This window comes from Tamandua tetradactyla, chromosome 5 (assembly GCF_023851605.1).
Source record: "Tamandua tetradactyla isolate mTamTet1 chromosome 5, mTamTet1.pri, whole genome shotgun sequence".
Lineage (NCBI taxonomy): Eukaryota > Metazoa > Chordata > Mammalia > Pilosa > Myrmecophagidae > Tamandua > Tamandua tetradactyla.
Genome location: NC_135331.1, coordinates 164,386,941 through 164,406,918, shown reverse-complemented (window position 1 = coordinate 164,406,918; position 19,978 = coordinate 164,386,941). Strand labels below are relative to the sequence as shown.

The 19,978-nt window shown below is 38.0% G+C and overlaps 1 protein-coding gene across 12 annotated transcripts in view; it reads left to right on the top strand.

Moving 5' to 3' along the window:
- The window catches only part of ATG5 (autophagy related 5), a 336,061-nt gene that overhangs the window by 76,631 nt on the left and 239,452 nt on the right, over positions 1 to 19,978 (top strand). The gene's annotated exons all lie outside the window — the stretch shown is intronic.

Below are 19,978 nucleotides of genomic sequence, written 5' to 3'. Positions count from 1 at the left end.
TTCTTACTTGAAGGTATGACTGACAAAGTGTGAGTTTTCAGACCTGGATATTTGTCTGGAAAATTAATGAAGTAAACTTCTCTCTGCAAGGAAAACAGCTGACAGTGTTTATTGCCAATGATAAAATCTGAAACTTTCAAGTGAAAAGTAGAATTTGGAACACATGTAACTCACACTATGAACTTGACAGTTTTACAATACTTAAAATAATTTTCTGATGAGATTGGTGATCATTTAATAAAATCTGATTTTTAGAATTGTTTTGTATAATGGAATGTCTTGACATTTGTAGATTTATATAACTCAGTGAATGAGTATAAAATCAGGCATGTGTAAAAGACCTATTCCAAATGGAATATTGAAGAAGGGATTCTAAAGTAACAGAATAGAAAATGTTCATTGGTATGGTTTTAGATTCCACGTTAATTGTAATAAACTACACTCATTGACTTTCGTTGTAGTATCAAACAAGAATATGCACAGATCTCTAAAGGCTCTTAAAATATTCTCTTCTCCAACTATATGACTGTATGATGCTGTGTTTTCTTTACATACTTCAACCAAAGCTTAGATTGCATAAGATTGAATGTAGAAGCCAGTAAGCTAAATCTGTCTTTTATTAGGCTAGACATCAAAAATATTTGCAGTACCGTAAAACAGTACCACTCTTCTCACTTAATTTTTTCATTGTTGTTCTGGAAAATATAGCTATTTTATCTGAAAATATGATCCTTAACGTATAATGAGTTCATTGTTATTTAAAATGAATTAATAGCTTTAAAATGTCCCAGTTCTATTTTCTAAAAGATATATATTGATGATATAATCCATATACAACAAACTCTATAGGGTCTTTACTAATTTTATTTAAGAGCATACAGAGTTTTATTAACTAGGGTTCTCTAGAGAAACAGAATCAGCAGGAGATATCTGCAAATATAAAATTTATAAAAGTGTCTCGCCTAACTGTGGGGATGTAAGAGTCCAAGGTCTGTAGGGCAAGCTGAGAGCTGACAGCTCCAGGAAAGGTCCTCAGTGAACTCCCAGGAGATGCTGGCTGGGCAGCCGTGGGGATAAAAGAGTCCAAGGTCTGTAGGGCAGGCTACAAGCTGGCAGCTCTGAGTAAGGTCCTCAACCGACTCTCAGGAGAGGCTGGCTGGCTGAAGCAGGAAGAATTATTGTCTCTTCTGAATCCTCCTTAAAAGCCTTCCAGTGATTAGATTAAGCATCACTCATTGCAGAGCGTACTCCCCTTAGCTGATTGCAAGTGTAATTAGCTGTGGATGCCACCAGTATGGTCATGATTTAAGTCCATGAAATGTCCTCCTGGCAACAAACAGGCCAGCCCTCGACGGACCAGACAACCAGGCACTACCACCTGGCCAAGTTGACAACTGAAGCTCACCGTCACAGGGGTCCTAAGACCATAAAGTTTGAGAACCACTGTTATAGTGAAAAAAAGAGATGTTATTATATGTGGTATAACTTTAGATGCATCATTTAACCTGTTTGAGTCCTAGGAAAAATAATATCTATCATATAGGTTGTAATAAGGAGTAAATGAGATAACATATGTAAAATGCTTTCTAGTTGCCTTGTACATGGAAGGTAATCAGTAAACTCCACTTCTTTTTTTTTTTTTTTTTAAAGAAAGACAGAGAAGGAAGGAAGGATAGAAGGAAGGAAGGGAGGAAGAAAGGGAAACATCTTTAAACATTTTCTTATTTTTATTATATTTTGTTTGTTTGTTTGTTTTTTACATGGGCTGGGGCCGGGAATCGAACCGGGGTCCTCCGGCATGGCAGGCAAGCACTCTTGCCCGCTGAGCCACCGCGGCCCGCCCGTCCACTTCTTTTATTGATTGTTTTTCTAGTGTTGCTAATCCTAAATCCTCCAGGGTTGGCTCATATAGAGATGGTCAGGTCTTGTGAAAAATATGTGTCTACTATATTAATGTGCATATGAGATTTTCCCTAAAGTACGTTGAACAAGTTTCTTTGCTAAATCAGGTCTCCAAGTGAAACTATGTTGATTTGGGTGAGTTCTACATTCTTTTCCCAGTAAGAAATTTTATTAGAGAAACAAACAAGCAAACTAAAGCACAAGTTAATAAGGGAATCATAGAGGAAATTTTAAGTTTGCTCAAGTTATCAATGTGTTTTTATCAGCTGCTCTTTTTTTTTCTGTCTCTGGCTAGTGTTAATGAAAATTTATTGCCCAGATTTCTATCTACTTAATATTTCAAGACCTCACTTGCCTCAAAAGATTGTTCTCAGATGTTAATTGTTAGCTTGTACTGACTGGTGTAGGCCCTTCTCTGTTGTACTGCCTTATAACTTTTAATTGATTATAATAAAACTGGGTGAACATTAAGTTGCAGGTAGAAAAGCAGTGTTTTTAGAGTACGGAAGCAACCTCTTTTTTTTCTTTATAAGTTTCTAGAAAATAGTTTACTCATTGAGCAGGTGAATTTACTGAGCAACAACTTTAACTCAGTTGGGTGTCAGCATTTATTTTATTTTAATGACGTGCAAGAGACTTGAAATGATGTGTATGCTTTGATGACTGCTTGGAATTTGTTTCAGTTTGTTTTCAAAGCTATTAATAAATTTTGATTAGGTTTAGTGTAGTACTAAAGGCTCCAGCTTAATCCTCCTGCACACACACAAACACACACATTTGTATCAGTTTGTAGTACAGGCTGAGTTCTTGAAACAGTGCCTTTCATATTTTTTCTAACTTTTAATTGACTTTGATGCTTTTTATCTGAAAGCTTTAAAATGTTTATAGTAAATGAGTTTTAATGTCTAGAGCAGTGCTTTTTATAATATGATGTGCATACAAATCACCTGTGTGTCTTGTTGAAATTCTGATCTGATTCTCTAGGTTTAATATGGTCAGAGCTTCTGCATTTCTAACAGCTTCACAGATACTGCCTATATTGCTGCCTATTTTGCCTACATTCAACTGGATTACTTGTTGAGTTACCAGAATTTGGAGAACAGTGAAGATTTAAAAGTTAGTAATATTGCCTATAGAGCCAAAAGGTTGTATGAATAAATCAGAAATGGATGTTTTATGGGAATTTTTAGATTTTGTTTTGAATTCTGAGAGAAATACTGTATAAAGAGTTGACTCTTAAAATATGTAGATTTGGATGGCTGTGAATTGAGACAGATGTGGCTGGCTGTGAATTGATGTAGGAGGTCAGTGTCTAAGTTGTGTGTGTGTGTGCATTGGTTTTATGGCTTGGTTTAGTGGAGTACACCTTTTTTGTTCACTTGGTGGTTCTTGTGGGCAAAATTGTGCATAAGTGAAAGTAATATTCTGTTGTGCTCACATTGTTTCCTAAAGTACTAATTACATTGGAACCAATTTGCATTTACAGAACAAGCATTAAAACAGAATTATGCTTACCATTATTCTAGAGGTCCTGGGCATTACAGTAAGGCAAGTAAAAGAAAAAGTATAAAGGGCGGTGGGACGGTGGCTCAGCAGGCAGAATTCTCACCTACCATGACAGAAACTTGGGTTCGATTCCTGGTGCCTGCCCATGTTAAAAAAAAAAGTATAAAGATTGGAAAGGATTTGCTGATTACATGATTCTTTGTGTAGGAAATCTTTTTTTAACTTTTTTTATTATGATATATATACAAAAAAACAATAGATTCTAAGGTACAGTTTTAACCAGTAGTTATAAAACAGATTTCAAACTTTGGTATGGGTTACAGTTCCACAATTTCAAGTTGTTCCTTCTGGTTGCTCCAAGACACTGGAGACTAAAAAGAAATATCAATATAATGATTCAGTTGTGATACTCATTTGTTATATCCTAACTTCTCTATTATAATGCCTTCTTCTCCTTTTTCCCTTTTCTCAATCTTTAGGCATATTGGGCTTTGTCCAGCCTAACTTTTTCATATTGAAAAGGGATATCAACAATATGGAATATGGAAATGGAACTGTTTGATATTCTTGGAGAGACTGGCACGTCTGGTTTCAGAACTTATCTGGCCTTGGAACCATCTGAAGGCTTTAGGTTTCTGAAAAATAGACACAGTCCTTGAAACTTTTGTAGAATCTCAGCTAGAACCCTGGGTGTTTTTTAGGGTTAATAGGAGTGATACTGGTTGGGGTTTGGCATACCATGGCAATTAACAATATCTAACTGAAGCTTGCATAAGAGTAGCTTCCAGAATAGCCTCTTGACTCTATTTGAATTCTCTTAGCCACTAATTCCTTATTTTGTTACGTTTCTGTTCACCCTTTTGGTTCAGAAAGCATTATCAATTCCATGATGCCAGGGCCAGGCTCATACCTGGGAGTCATGTCCCATGTTGTCAGGAGACTTTCACTCCTGGATGTCATGTCTCACACAGGTAATGATTTTCCTTGTGAAGTTGGGCTTAGAGAGAGAGGGGCTAGCTACATTTGAACAACAAAAGAGCAATTCTTAGGCATAATTATAGGTAGTCTTAGCTTCTCTGCTACAAAAATAAGTTTTGTAAGGGCATACCTCAAAATCAAGGGCTTGGCCTATTTTCTTGGGAGTCCCTAATGTTTGAGAGAGTATCGGGGTTTCCCAGGTGTATATAGGAAGTCTTAAGACAGCTATAAAAATACTACTAGAACTAATGAGTCCTTGGGTAAAGGTCAGTATATACAAATTTCTTGTATTTCTGTGTAAGAACAACAAATGATTGAAAAATGAAATTTTAAAAATAATTTCATTTATAGTAGCATCCAAAAACAATAATCCAAAAAAAATCTAAAAAAATATCCAAAAAAAAAATCAAGCATAAATTTAACAAAAGTTGGGCAAGACCTCTGAACTGAAAACTATAGAATATTTATGAGAAGTTTTAAAAGATCTAAACATAAAGATGTATCAGCATATTCATGGCTTGGAAAAATTAATATTGTTACGAATTTGGTTCTTCTCAAAGCAATCTGTAGATTCAACATAATTCTAATTAAAATACCAGCAAGCGTTTTGTAGTATTTGGCAAATTAATTCTGAAATATATATGGATGTGCAGAGGACCTGGCATAGCCAAAGCAATTTCGAAATTAACAAATAGAGCAAAACACTTCCTGATTTTAAGTCTCATTAAAAAGTTACAGTAGTCATTGAAGTGTGCTGGTGGGGTAAAACTAGACAGTTCATTAAACAGAGTCCGGAAGTTGACCCACTCCTGTATAGTCATTTGATTCCTGACAAAGATGACAAGGTAAATTCATGGACAAAGGATTGCGTTTTCAACAAAAGATGATGATAGATGAACTGGATATCCATTTCATAAAACAAACAAAATTCTTGATAATTCTTGGCACTTATCTAAACACCATATACTAATCAGCTCCAAATCTACCATAGACATAAGCTATGAAATTTCTAGAAGAAAACATAGAACAGAATTTTAGTAACCTTAGGCTGCAATGTCTTAGACAGGAAACAAAAAACAACTGACTATGAATGGATAACAATTGATTAATTGGGCTTCATAAAAAGTTAAAACCTGTTCTTCAAAGGATTCCATTTAAGTCATGAAAAGATAAATCACAGAATGGGAGAAAATGTTCTCAATGTCATTATTGAACAGAGGTCTTGTATTCAGTAGTATATATATAACTAAAATAAACTTCTGCAACTCGATCATAATAAATAACCCAGTTTAAAGTAGCCAAAAGACTTAAAATAGATATATCAAAGAAGAACATATGTGAATGGCCAATAAACACATAAAATGATGCTCAGCATCTTTAGTCATTAGAGAAATGTAAATTAAAACTAAATGAGATATTGCTACGTACTCAACAGAATTACTAAAATTAAAAAATCTGTGACAGGGTGGGCCACGTGGCTCAGCAGGCAGAGTTCTCGCCTGCCATGCCAGAGACCCAGGTTCAATTTCCTGGTGCCTACCCATGTAAAAAAAAAAAAAAGGAAAAAAAAGAAAAGCTGTGACAATACCAAGTTTGAGGACATGGAGCAACCAGAACTCTCATACATTGCTGATGGCAATGTAAAATCATGCTATTGATTTGGAAAACAAGTTTGGCAGTTTTAGAATAAATTTAGATATACCCTTACTCTTTGTTACAACATTTCTGTTTCCCGGTACATACCCAAGAAAAATAAAAACATCCCCCCCACAAAGGATTTGTACACTGATGTTCATAGATGCTTTAGTTATAATAGCTATAATTTGGAATCAAATTGTGTTTATATTCATTCAGTGAAATAGCAGTAAAAAGGAACCAACTACTGATACATGCATAACATGAATGAATCTCAAAAGCATCATGCTAAGTGAAAGATGCTAGATTGCAAAATATTAGGTACTGCTATGATTCTATTTATATGCCATTCTATTATTGGCAGAACTAGTCTATGGTGATACATAGCAGATCACTGATTGCTTGGGGTGGGAATGAGGAAACTGACTGCTATAGGGGCATGAAGGAATTTTCTCAAGGGGATGATAATGTTCTTTGTCTTAATTTGAGTTAATATATACAAAATGTCAAGACTCCCTAACCTTACATTTAGAATCTCTGCATTTTATTATATGTGAATCATAACTCAGCGATGTTGACTCACAAAACATTTATTGGGAGAGGACAAGGAGGTGGAAAGAGGAGTCATGGTCTTTGCATTGTGTAGTTTTCAGACTGTATAACATAAGGATCTGTCAGTAAACATTAAGATACTGATATTGAGTCAAGTATAAGGACTTTGCAAACTTAACCCATACTTGGAGTAAGGAAAAGTTTCTTTTTTTTTTATTAATTAAAAAAATTAAGCAAAACATTTAGAAGTCATTCCATTCTACATATATAATCAGTAATTCTTAATATCACATAGTTGCATATTCATCATTTCTTAGTACATTTGCATCGATTTAGAAAAAAGAAATAAAAAGACAATGGAAAAAGAAATAAAATGATAATAGAGAAAAAAACTATACGTACCATACCCCTTACCCCTCGCTTTCATTTACCACTATTTCAAACTGAATTTATTTTAACATTTGTTCCCCCTATTATTTATTTTTATTCCATATGTTCTACTCTTCTGTTGATACAGTAGCTAAAAGGAGCATCAGACATAAGGTTTTCACATTCACAGAGTCTCATTATGAAAGCTATATCATTGTTCAATCATCATCAAGAAACATGGCTACTGGAACACAGCACTACATTTTCAGGCAATTCCCTCCAACCTCTCCACTACATCCTAAACAACAAGGTGATATCTACTTAATGCGTAAGAATAACCTCCAGGATAACCTCTCGACTCTGTTTGGAATCTCTCAGCCATTGACACTTTGTCTCATTTTACTCTTCCCCCTTTTGGTCGAGAAGGTTCTCTCAGTCTCTTGATGTTAATTCTCAGCTCATTCTAGGGTTTTTCTCAGTCCTTTGATGCCGAGTCTCAGCTCATTCCAGGATCTTTGTCCCACGTTGCCAGGAAGGTCCACACCCCTGGGAGTCATGTCCCACGCAGAGAGAGGGAGGGTGGTGACACTGCTCATCATATTGGCTGGAGAGAGAGGCCACATCTGAGCAACAAAAGAGACTCTCTTGGGGGTGACTCTTAGGCCTAAATTTTAAGTAGACTTGACCTATCTTTTGTGGGGTTAAGTTTCATGTGAACAAATCCCAAGACTGGGGACTCAGCCTATAGCTTTGGTTGTCCACACTGCTTGTGAGAATATCAAGAATTCAACTTGGGGAAGTTGAATTTCTCCCCACTCTGACCATTCCCCGAAGGGGGCTTGCAAATAAGGAAAAGTTTCTTGAAAGAAGTGATGGAGAAACTGAACCTGAAGGTTGAGAAGGATTTTTTTTTTTTTTACGGTGTGTGTTAAGTGGTTGGATGATAAGCAAGAAGAAGAGTGTTCCAAGGAGAGAAAACAGTTTGTACATAGGCAGAGTATATGCCTAAAAGAACTGAAAGAATGTTTGAGATGATAGGTAATTAGGACAGTTGCAGCAGAGAATGTGTCTGTGTCAAGAAAGAGCAGAGTGGAGCATGTGAAATGGTAGTGAGAGATTATACTGGAGAGGTTAATAAGTCGTTCAGAATCTTGAAGGTTTTATAAAGAGTTTGATTTTTATCCTAGAAGTAGATAGAGCTTAGCAGGGTAGTGAGAGGAAGATCACTCTGGCTCCAAGTGTGAAAAGTAAATTAAAGGTGACAAGATGCAGGCATGGGACCCAGTTATGAGGATTTTCTAAAATCATTTGAGTTGTCAGTTTGTACTAGGAATGTAGCATTGGGGAGGTTGAAAAGTGATTGAATTCCAGATCTATTTAGAAGGTGGACTTAACAAACAGAACTTGATTGGTTGTAGGAGTTGGGAATAAGGAGGAGTCAGGGGTAACCATTAGTTTACTTTTGGATTTGTTGAATTTCATATGCCTGTGGGACCTGTCTGTTAGATTAATGAATATATAGGTGAGAAGGATCTTGACTTAAGATAGACATTGGGACTCATTAGTCCATACGTTTAAGTCCGTAATGGCTGGTTGTTATTAGATACGTTGCATACAGTGATGAGGGAAGAGATGAGCTGAAGGCTTCCAATTTGAAACGTCAGTGCCTTATGACAATGTAAAAGTTTTTATGTGTGCCCTGAAAGAAAATCTTATTTCCTGTGGTCACAGACTTAAGGTCTCTGAAAACCAGACACAAAGCCTCATTGTGAGAGTAGCAGATTTACAACATAAACTAAAATCTCAACCTTGCAGGGTGTCTGATGTTAAAGTAAGGGCTTTGATTTGAAAAGAATGGGATCCTGATATGTGGAATGGTGATATATGGCTTGATAATGATGGCAGTGGGGAGATGGAATCCTTGGAATCTGCTGAGCCTTTGCTAGATAGATCTGTAATGAACTGCCCTAAGGAAAGAGTTTCCTTACCTCCAGCCTGTCTTGAAGAAACAGCTTCCTACCTCCAGTCTCCTCAGAGGATTCTGCCATCCAACCTCCACCTAACAAGATTAACCCTTCACTGCATGCTAACCCGGTAACCACCTTCCCCGGGGAAATAGCTTTCACTCCACTCTCTGGAGCAACTAATCCTGTTTCACCAGATGAAACTGCAATGGAATGCCCTGAGGTAATTGGCTTGAAAGATACTTCTGTTTCTTTTTATAATCCCCTCTCCTCCTTTTCTTCAAGACCTACAGCTAGACTAAAGTTCCAACAGGCCCCGAAAGATGAGGTACTAAGTGTGACCCATGAGGAAGTGCTCTATACTTCAGAAGAACTGCATGGATTTCCCAATCTCTATGGAAAGAAATCAGGGAAATATGTGTGGGAGTGAATATTAAGAGTATGGGATAATGGTGGAAGGAATATGAAGTTGACTCAAGCTGCATGTATTGATATGGGCCCACTAAGCGGAGATTCTGCATTCAATGCTGTAGCTCAAACTGGCCAGAGGTGCTTTTTTTTCTTTTCTATTTTATGCTGTATGGCTGGGTCATGTTTCATTTTTTTTCCATGTGAGTATCCCATTATTACAGCACCATTTGTTGAATTTTTATTGTCTGTCTGTTTTTTGTTGGTTTATTATTGTTTGTTTTGGGGAAGTCATGGACTAGGAATTGAACCCAGGTCTCCCTCATGGCAGGTGAGAATTGTACCACTGAACTACCCTTTCACCCCCCCCAGAGGTGCTTTCATGGGCTTTTGCTCAGTGGTTTGACTGGATAATCAGAGACTTGGAAGGAGCATGATTGGAAAATTGGTGACAGAGAGGTCTTGGGAAAAGATACGTGGGTAGACCTTTCTGAGTGGGCAAAAAACTTGAAGATATTTGTGTCCCAGGTCTCACCAGAAGGTCTGAAGGTTTGAAGTCCTGTGGATGCAGATCATCCTTTTTCCTCAGCCACTCCTGCCATTGTCCACTGGGCTCATGAACAGAGTGGGCGTGGTAGTAGGAATGGAGGTTACGCATGGGCTCAGCAACATGGACTACTACTCATCAAAGCCGACCTGGCTGCGGTCACTGCTGAGGGCCCAATCTGCCAACAGCAGAGACCCACACTCAGTCCCTGATATGGCACCATTCCCTGAGGTGATCAGCCTGCTACCTAGTGGCAAGTTGATTACACTGTACCACTTCCATTATGAAAGGGGCAGTGATTTGTTCCAACTGGAATAGATACATACTCCAGATATAGGTTTGCATTCCCTGCATGCAATTCTTCTGCAGAAACTACCATACATGTGCTTAAGGAGTGCCTTATCCGCTGTCATGGTATTCCACATGGCATTACTTCTGATCAAGGAACCCACTTCACAGCAAATGAAGTGTGGGAATGAGCACATGCTCATGGAATTCTCTGGTCTTCCCATGTTCCCCATCATCCAGAAGCAGCTAGGCTGACAGTACGGTGGAATGGCTTTTTTATTTTAATGTTTGTGTGTGTGTGTGTGAAATATAACATATATAAAAAAAAAATTTCCAAGGACATTTTCATAGGTAGTTATAGTCAGATTTTAAAGTTTGGTATAGGTTACAGTTCCACTATTTTTCGTTTTTTTTTTTTTTTTTTCTTCTAGCTGCTCCAAGACACTGGGGAACAACAGAAATATCAATATAATGATTCAGCAGTCACACTCATTTGTTAAATCCTATCTTCTCTGTTAATATCCCTCCTTCTCTTTAAATAACCTGTATACATAAAAGCAGTAAGCATCAAAGGACATCAGAACAATTAATTGTAGAGCAGATTTCAGAGTTTGGTATGGAAGTTATGATGACAGAAATGTCTAACTGAAGCACGTGTAAGAGTGACATCCAGTGTAGTCTCTTGACTGTTTGAACACTCTCTGCCACTGATACCTTATTTGTTACACTTCTTTCTCCCCTTTTTGTCAGGATGGCATTGTTGACCCCATGGTGCCAGGGCCAGGATCATCCCTGTGGTTCCTCTCACATGCCACCAGGGAGACTTTCATCCCTTGATGTAATGTCCCCTGTAGTGGGGAGGGCAATGGTTTTACTTGCAGAGTTGGGCTTAGAGAGAGAGAGGCCAGATCTGAGCAACAAAAGAGGTACTCTGGAGGTGACTCATAGGCCTACCTATAGGTAGGTTAAGCTTCTCCGTTACATACATAGTGTCACAAGAGCAAGCCTCAAGATCAAGGGCTTGGCCTATTAATTTGGGTGTCCCTTATGTTTGGCACAGTATCTGAGGTTTCCCCAGTGGTAAAGTTTAACAGCTCCATAATTTTTCTCCCATCCCTTAAGGGACTTTGCCAATACTTTTGTATTATCTGCTTAATATACTCTGGGGTGTATCAGGCATGGAATGGCCTTTTGAAGACCCAATTATGGTGCCAACTAGGTGGCAGAACCTTGTAGGGCTGGGGTAGTGTTCTCCAGGAGGCTGTGTGTGCTCTGAATCAGCATCCGTTCTGTGATGCTGTTTTTCCCATAGCCAAGATTCATGGAGTGGAAATGGGAGTGGCACCACTCACTATCACCCCTAGTTATCCTCTGTGAAAATGTTTACTTCCTGTCCCTGCAACCTTAAGCTCTGCTGGTCTGTAGGTCTTCCTTCCAAAAGGAGGAGTGCCCCTTCTAGGAGACACAACAATTATTCCATTGAACTGGAAATTAAGACTGCCATTGGCCACTTTGGGCTTCTCATGCCACTAAATCAACAGGCACAAAAGAGGATTACTGTTCTGTCTGGTGTGATTGATCCTGACTATCAAGAAGAAATAGGACTGCAACTACACAATGGAGATAAAGAAGAGTTTTCCTGGAATACAAGAGAGCCCCCCTAGAGTGTCTCTTAGTACTACCATGCCTTGTGATTAAAGTCAGTGGAAAACTGCAACAACCCAATCCAGGCAGGACTACCAATGGCCCAGAAACTTCAGGAATGAAGGTCTGGGTCACCCCACCTAGTGAAGAATCACAGCCAGCTGAAGTGCTTGCTGAGGGTAAAGGGTACACAGAATGCATAGTAGAAGAAGGTAGTGATAAAAATGAACTACACCCACATGACCAGTTACATAAATGAGGACTGTGATTATATGACGGTTTCCTTCTTGTTTTGTTATGAGTGTGTTTGCATTTGTACATAAGCAAATATTTTGTTTTCCTCTTATCATATGACAAGCTGCATTGTTCTTGTTATAGTATTTAAGTCATAAGATATGAAGTTTAAGAGTGAATGTTACCTAAGGGCTTGCACCCTATTCTGGTGAGATGTGGTATGTTTCTGAATGTATGCTGGACAGTTGAATATTGTTGGGCGAAACATGTGTCTGCTATTGTGTTCTATTTGGAAATGAAGCGTGTTTCAAGGTGATGTGAATAGCTGCCAATTTGACAAGTGGTAGACTGGATGGTTAGATTCTGGAGTCAGTTTGGCCGAATGATTATTCCCAGTTGTCTGGTCAGGACTGATCGTGTTACAAAGATATTTTGTGGCTGGTGGATAAACCAGAAGGCTGGTATATTAAGTCATCAGTCAGTTGATTGCATCTGTGGCTAATTACATCTGCAATCAACTAAGGACTGCCCCCCTCCCAACTTGATTAATCAAATCAGTTGAAGGCTTGTAAGGATGAAGAGAGACTCTTTCACTGCTTCCTCAGTTAGCAAGCCTCTTCTGTGGAGTTCCTCCAGACCCTTCATCCTAGCTGCCAGCTTCACAGCCTGCCCTATGGATTTTGGACTCTTCCATTGTTATGGCTGTGAGAGACACCTTTAAATCTCATATTTAAAGATCTCTCCTGTTGGCTCTGTTTTTCTAGAGAACCGTTAGTAATACAGTGAGTATATGGAGTATATGAAGAGATTCTAAGGTAGAAACTTGAAAAGTACCAGCTTTTAAGGGATGTCAAGTGAAGAGGCTGTTGCAAAAGAGATTGAGAACAAAATAAGGTGTCAGTGCCTAAGAGAGTTCAAATGGAGTTGAAAAGCTATTCTGGAGGTTATTATACAAGCTTCAGCTAGATATTACTAATTGTTATGGTGTGCCAACCCCCAGCCAACATCATTCCTTTCGACCCTTAAGAACTCTGTCTGAGATTCTACAAAAGTTTCATGCACTAAGTTTGCTTTCCAGCAACCTCCAGATAGTTCCTAGGCCATATAAATCCTGAAACCCAGAGGGGCCAGCCTCTCCAAGAACATCAACTAATTCCCTCTCCCTATCCTATATTGTGAAAACCCGTTTTCAACATGAAAATGTTAGAACGGGCATAGCCCTAATATCCCTAAAGATTGGGAGAAGGATCAAAGGACAAGGAGGAGTAATAACAGAGAAAATAGGAATTAACAAATGAAATGACTGCTGAGTTGATTTTTCTTTTAGTCTCTAAGTGCCTTGGAGCAGCTAGAAGGTAAAACCTGAAATTCTGGAACTGTAACTCATACCACATTTTGAGAGCTGTTCTATAACTGCTTGTTAAAATTGTACTTTAGAGTCTTTTGCTCTTTTGTAGACATGTTATTTTTCACCATAAAAAAAAACAGTTAAAGAAAACGAGAAAGAGATAAGAGGAAAATCAGAAGAGTGTGATAAATTAGAAACTTGTGGAAGACTGCTTCATTGGTATTAGATACTTGGTGTGGGCACAGAACAGTTAAAAATACTGAAATTCCAGGTATCATTGTTGACCTTGAAAAAAGTAGTTGCAGTGGAGTGATAAGAGTAGATGACAGATTGAAGTGAATTTATTAAGAGCTGAATGGCTTTGGTGAGTTTAGAGTTGTCTGTGCATGAGGGGGTATGCATATAGTAAGAGGGAAAATTGGGGTGGAGGAAGTTTTTCCTTTTTTTTTTTTTGATAGTCATTTTATTTTTAAAAGGAAAAGACATTGATCAGAATGAGTAATTAGAAAATGGTTTTCTGTGGTAGAATTTTTGTCTAGATTTGATTCCTGTCCCATGCACACACCCCCACCCCACCCTCCTACCGCAAAAAAAAAAAAGGGTTAAAGGTGTTCTTAGAGAAAGGGAATATGGGGATAATTGATTGAGCTGGATTCTAAAGATCCAGCAAGTTGTATTTAGGAAACAGGATAAGCAGTAGCCCTTAGATTGTAACAGAAGAGAAGTAGATTGGTTGTGGCTAAGTTTGTAGATGGGATCTTGATAAAATTGGAATATTTAAAAGAATTGAGTAATTTTTTTAAACTTTAGTGGTGATTCCATTAATCTTTTTCATAGTATTCTTTTCTCTCGTCTTGGAAATATTTTGGAACCATTTGAAAAATCCCTTTTCTCTCTTCTCACTCCCCTCCCCACCAAGGCAAATACACCAAAGCAATCACTAAGCTTTAATAAAAATAAGCTTCTAACTATGGCCTCATATTTTCCCTGTTAGAGTGCTGACTCTATTGGAGGTGACTCAACAATAAAATAAAATAGTAGTGCTATGGACTGGCGACTCACATATATTGATCAGATGTTTGATTGTTATAGATCCTATGGAAAATGCATTTTTTGCTTTGCTGTGTTGTCTTAGTAGAGTACCCTGTGCTTGCAATGTTACAAATAGAGTGAATGGCTTATTGTTTCCACTTGTAAGTAGTTTTAGTTTAGTGCTGTTTGGTCGTCTCTAATGGGTCTGAACACATTCCAGACAGTCTGGATTAATATTTTAGTTAAAGGCCATGGGTAATAATATCTAAGTAAATGGAACCTTTCAGATCACCTCTATAAAAGTGAAATTAGATTAGGAGGGGCCAAGATGGCAGCTTAGCAATGTGTATGTTTTAGTTCGTCCTCCAGAACAACTACTAAATAACCAGGAACAGTACAGAACAGCTCCCGGAGCCACATCAGTGACTGGACATACAGCGTACCCCAGTCTGGACTAGCTGGACCGGCTGCGAGCCTCCCCAGAACTGTGAGTTCCCCAAGCCGTGGCAGCCGGCACCCCTCCCCCACAGGCAGCTTCCCAGAGGGAAAGGAAAGAGACTCTAAACCTGGTCAAGGCAGAGGTCGCTCACTGGGCTAACAGAAAAAGAGGAAAGGGGAGGAAACGGAGGTTTTTGTGACTGTCTTTCTATGGAGGCTTGGCTGCCTCTGGATTCAGCAGCGGGACTTCTTGGGCTGTAACTCCCCCAGGCATAGGCAGAAACGAACTGCTTTCAGGGCTGTCTCCCACCTGTGCCTTCCCCAGGGTATAAAGCCCAACTCAGGTGGAATCCCTCCCTCTAAGAATTCAGACCCCAGGGCTTGGCAATTTGAAGCCATTAAAACCAGCCTACCACCTCTCCTCTGTCTCCACCTGGGAGAGTCTTCCAAACTTAAAGGGGCCACAGCATCTTTTGCTGGTGGGACCCGCAGGCAGACAAGCGCCACATGCTGGGCAGGATAAGAAAAACAGAGCCTAGAGACTTCACAGGAAAGTCTTTTAACCTGCTGGGTCTCACCCTCAGGGAAAACTGATGCAGGTGATTCCTTCCCCCGATAGGAGGCCAGTTTAGTCCGGGAAAACCCGGCTGGAGTCTATAATACCTACCTAGACCCTCCTAAGGGTGGGGAGGGAAAAGGCGCCATACAAGCAGGGCAAGATACAAGAACTGAAAAATTATCCTCTGTTAAACAAAACCTAAGCTAGAGGTCCAGAAAAAGCTGAACTGAAGGTCAAAGAACAGATAGACAACAAATTCATCTAGCAAGAAAACCCTAGGTAAGAGAAGTGAAAGCAATCACCAGAATAAACTAATTAAGGTAATTAAATGTCTAGATGCCAGTAAAAAATAACAAATCACACCAGGAAAATTGAAGATATGGCCCAGTCAAAGGAACAAACCAATAGTTCAAATGAGATGCAAGAGCTGAAACAATTAATTCAGAATATACGAACAGACATGGAAAACCTCATCAAAAACCAAATCAATGAATTGAGGGAGGATATGAAGAAGGCAAGGAATGAACAAAAAGAAGAAATGGAAAGTCTGAAAAAACAAATCACAGAACCTATGGGAATGAAAGGTACAGTAGAAGAGATGAAAAAAAATGGAAACCTACAATGGTAGATTTCAAGAGACAGAGGTCTCTTGAACTGGAGGACAGAACATCTGAAATCCGACATGAAACAAACTATAGGGAAAAAAATGGAAAAATATGAGAAGGGACTCAGGGAATTGAATGATAATATGAAGTGCACAAATACACCTGTTGTGGGTGTCCCGGAAGAAGAAGAGAAGGGAAAAGGAGGAGAAAAACTAATGGAAGAAATTATCACTGAAAATTTCCCTATTCTTATGAAAGACTTAAAATTACAATCCAAGAAGTGCAGCATACCCCAAAGAGAATAGATCGAAATAGACATTCTCCAAGACACTTACTAGTCAGAATGTCAGAGGTCAGAGAGAAAGAGAGGATCTTGAAAGCAGCAAGAGAAAAGCAATCCATCCCATACAAGGGAAACCCAGTAAGACTATGTGTAGATTTCTCAGCAGAAACCATGGAGGCGAGAAGACAGTGGGATGATATATTTAAATTACTAAAAGAGAAAAACTGCCAACCAAGAATTCTATACCCAGCAAAATTGTCCTTCAAAAAATGAGGGAGAAATTAAAACATTTTCAGGCAAAAAAATCACTGAGAGAATTTGTGACCAAGAGACCAGCTCTGCAGGAAATACTAAAGGGAGCACTAGAGACAGATACAAAAAGACAGAAGAGAGAGGTGTGGAGAAGAGTGTAGAAAGAAGGAAAATTAGATATGACATATAAAATACAAAAGGCAAAATGGTAGAAGAAAATACTACCCGTACAGTAATAACACTAAATGTTAATGGATTGAACTCCCCAGTCAAAAGACATATACTGGTAGAATGGATTAAAAAACAGGATCTTCTATATGCTGTCTACAGGAAACACATCTTAGACCCAAAAAAAGTGAAATTAGATTTAATTTATCAGGCATTCTGACTTTGAAGATTAATGAAAGCAGGTATGCATGGTGTCACACTCACTACCTTAATGAAAGCAAACAAACGAGGTGTCAGACTCACCTACCTTTATTTGCAAGTATTTGTTTGAACTGAGAAGATAGATATTTATACACAACTGCTCATGTATGTAAGAACAGATTAGAAAGGTAATGAATCAAGAGTCTATGACTTCATTGTGTGGCTTTTAGAAAAGATCCCCCTCACCCTGAAGCTAATCATGGGAGGAACATTTCATTAGTAAGAGGGGGAGGGCTTTGGTGGAAACATCTGTCTCCTTTTTCATTGTTACAATTGATTCAGTTGCTCTGATTGCCTAACCAGATATTTCTTTTTTCTGTTATTGCACTTTTACATTTCCCCTGAATTCCTTTCACTAAAGAGTTCACTTCCCTTCTAGAAAGATAGAGCATTCTCTGATGAAGGACATATCCACTTTCTTGATAGATCCCTCACTTGTATAAAGGTTAGTTATTTGTAAGTGTCAGATATCAGTGATAGGTGTCAGCATTGGTTAAGCTTAGAGACCTGCAGAGCAATGGAACTCTGGGAAAAGTAAAACTTCAACACTTTCTCTGGTTACAAGGAAGAATTCGGATTAGCAGCCTACGTTGATGCAAAAGACACACCAAAAATGGTATTTTTTTTTTTTTGCAGACTTCTCAAACCACTATTTTTAAGAGATCTTAATTCCTTTTTTTCGTAACTAATTTCTATAGTGTTTTAAGAACTTATTTAAATCTACTTTTTGTTTAAGAAATAAAATATCTCTTCTAGTTTCTTTTATACTAAAATAAAAAGGAATTTCATTCATTTTTTCCCCTAGAAGTACTTAAGTTAAATAGGTGGTGAACTGAAACTATTTGAAAACAGTATTTTCCTTGGAATATGAATATTCATATTTTCAGCCACTCAATAATAAACCGCATAATCTATTTTATGAGAAAACCGTACAGTTCCTGAAAACCCAAATATCCCCCACCACAGGCAGGCACTGGGAATCAAACCTGGGTCTCTGGCATGATGAAAACCCAAATTTTATAGAGAAGTATGTCAAATTCAAAACTCTCTAGCATTTTTTAAAAGTTGCTCTATTAGCTAGGATTCTTTAGAGAAACAGAATCAGCAGGAGATATCCGTAAATATAAAAAAATTTTTTAATTGTCTCATGTAACCATGGGATGTAGAGTCCACGGTCTAGGGCAGGCCACAAGCTGGTAGCTCTGAGGAAGGTCCTCAGTGAACTCTCAGGAGAGGCTGGCTGGCTGAAGCAGGAAGAGTAATTGTCTCTTCTGAATCCTCCTTAAAAGCCTTCCAGTGATTAGATTAAGCATCACTCATTGCAGAGCGCATTCCCCTTAGCTGATTGCAAATGTAATCAGCTGTGGGTGCCACCAATATGGTCATGATTTAAGTCCATGAAATGTCCTCCTAGCAACAGACAGGCCAGTGCTTGCCCAACCAAACAACCACGCACCACCACCTGGCCAAGTTGACACATGAACCTGACTGTGACAGTTGCATTCTATATTTATAGTATGCTTGAACTTCTCTTTTTCAATTTGATGAACTTTTCTTTTTAAAAGATTGATTTATACACCTGAAATGGAAAACAGTTGAACTTAGCCACTATAATGCTAATCCATTTGAATGTAATAGAGTTGATATGAAATATATTGAATTCATTGTTCTGGCCAGGAACCCAGAACAAATCCTCTTAGTCTACCTTAAGCAAAGCAAAACTAACTGATTCTGAAGTTGAATAAGGCAGCTGTCCTCTCCCTCTCCACTACTCATCTCCCCTCCCATGTTTCAATTCTTCCCTTTCTACCTCTCATAGTCTCTTTCTGCTTTTATGATCAAGTCTCTAGGCCTTTGTGTGTCTGTGAAAATGTCTACCCCTGTTCATTATGATCTTCAGTTAAAGAGCACCACGAATCTAGAATCTGTGTTTGCCTTGAGAGATAATTTGATTGGCTTATCTTGGGTCAGGTGTTCACCTCTGTTCCAGGCAACTGTTGGATCACCATTTACTCAGCAGGGACTAATTTCAAACTCTATGAAAACAGAACAAAATATGAGCAAGGCATACAAATTATTAAGTCTATCCTCTCTCATTAATTCCTGATTATTCACATTTAAAAAAATCTGTTTTATGGACTAGTCATAGGTGCGTTGATGTCGTTTCTCTTGGTAGAAAGGTATCCAACTACGTTTCACAGTCATCCAGCAACTTTGTTGTATATTCCCCCCCATTTTCTGTATCGCAGCGCCATGACATAGATAGCCAAATATTGTCTATTAAAAATAACTTGAGTAGACTATAAATAAATGCTGTTTTCTGTTATTACTAGGTAACTCAGTTTTGTTAAAGAACTTATAGAACAATAACTTTTGTAAAATAATGCTCAATTTTAATAATTATCTAAATATTTCAGTCTTAGAGAAGAAGTAGTATTATACAGTGTTTAAGAGCTAGGACCCTTGGGTTTGAATAGGCTTAAATCCTAGCTCTACCACTTATAACTATATAATCACTTTTTCACTGTTGCAGCTGTGATTTTTTTCATGGTAAAATAGGAATAATAATTATGTTTACCTCAAGGGTTGTTAGTGAAAATTGAATTAATTAATCGATGTAAAAAGTCTTAGTACAGTGTTTAGCTGTTAATATTGTTTTTGTTTTTTGTTTTTTTAGTTAAAGGCACATTAATCGTTTACACAAGTACCTATCTGTTCTGTGATTGATGCCTCAGTTGCCAAAAGTATTTGTTGTAAATTGAGCTACTTTTTAGCAGCTTTTGAGGTCTAATTGACTATAATAATAAACTACACATATTCATTGTATACAATTTAATAAACTTACATACAATTTGTTTCCCAAAGTGCTTGTACCATTTTATATTTCTACCAGCAATGTATGAAAATTCCATTCTACATACTTGTCAACACTTGGTATAGTTTGTCAGAAAGGTATTCCTAAAATTATTACCTTTAATGCCTTTTTCCATGTTTTTGTAAATACA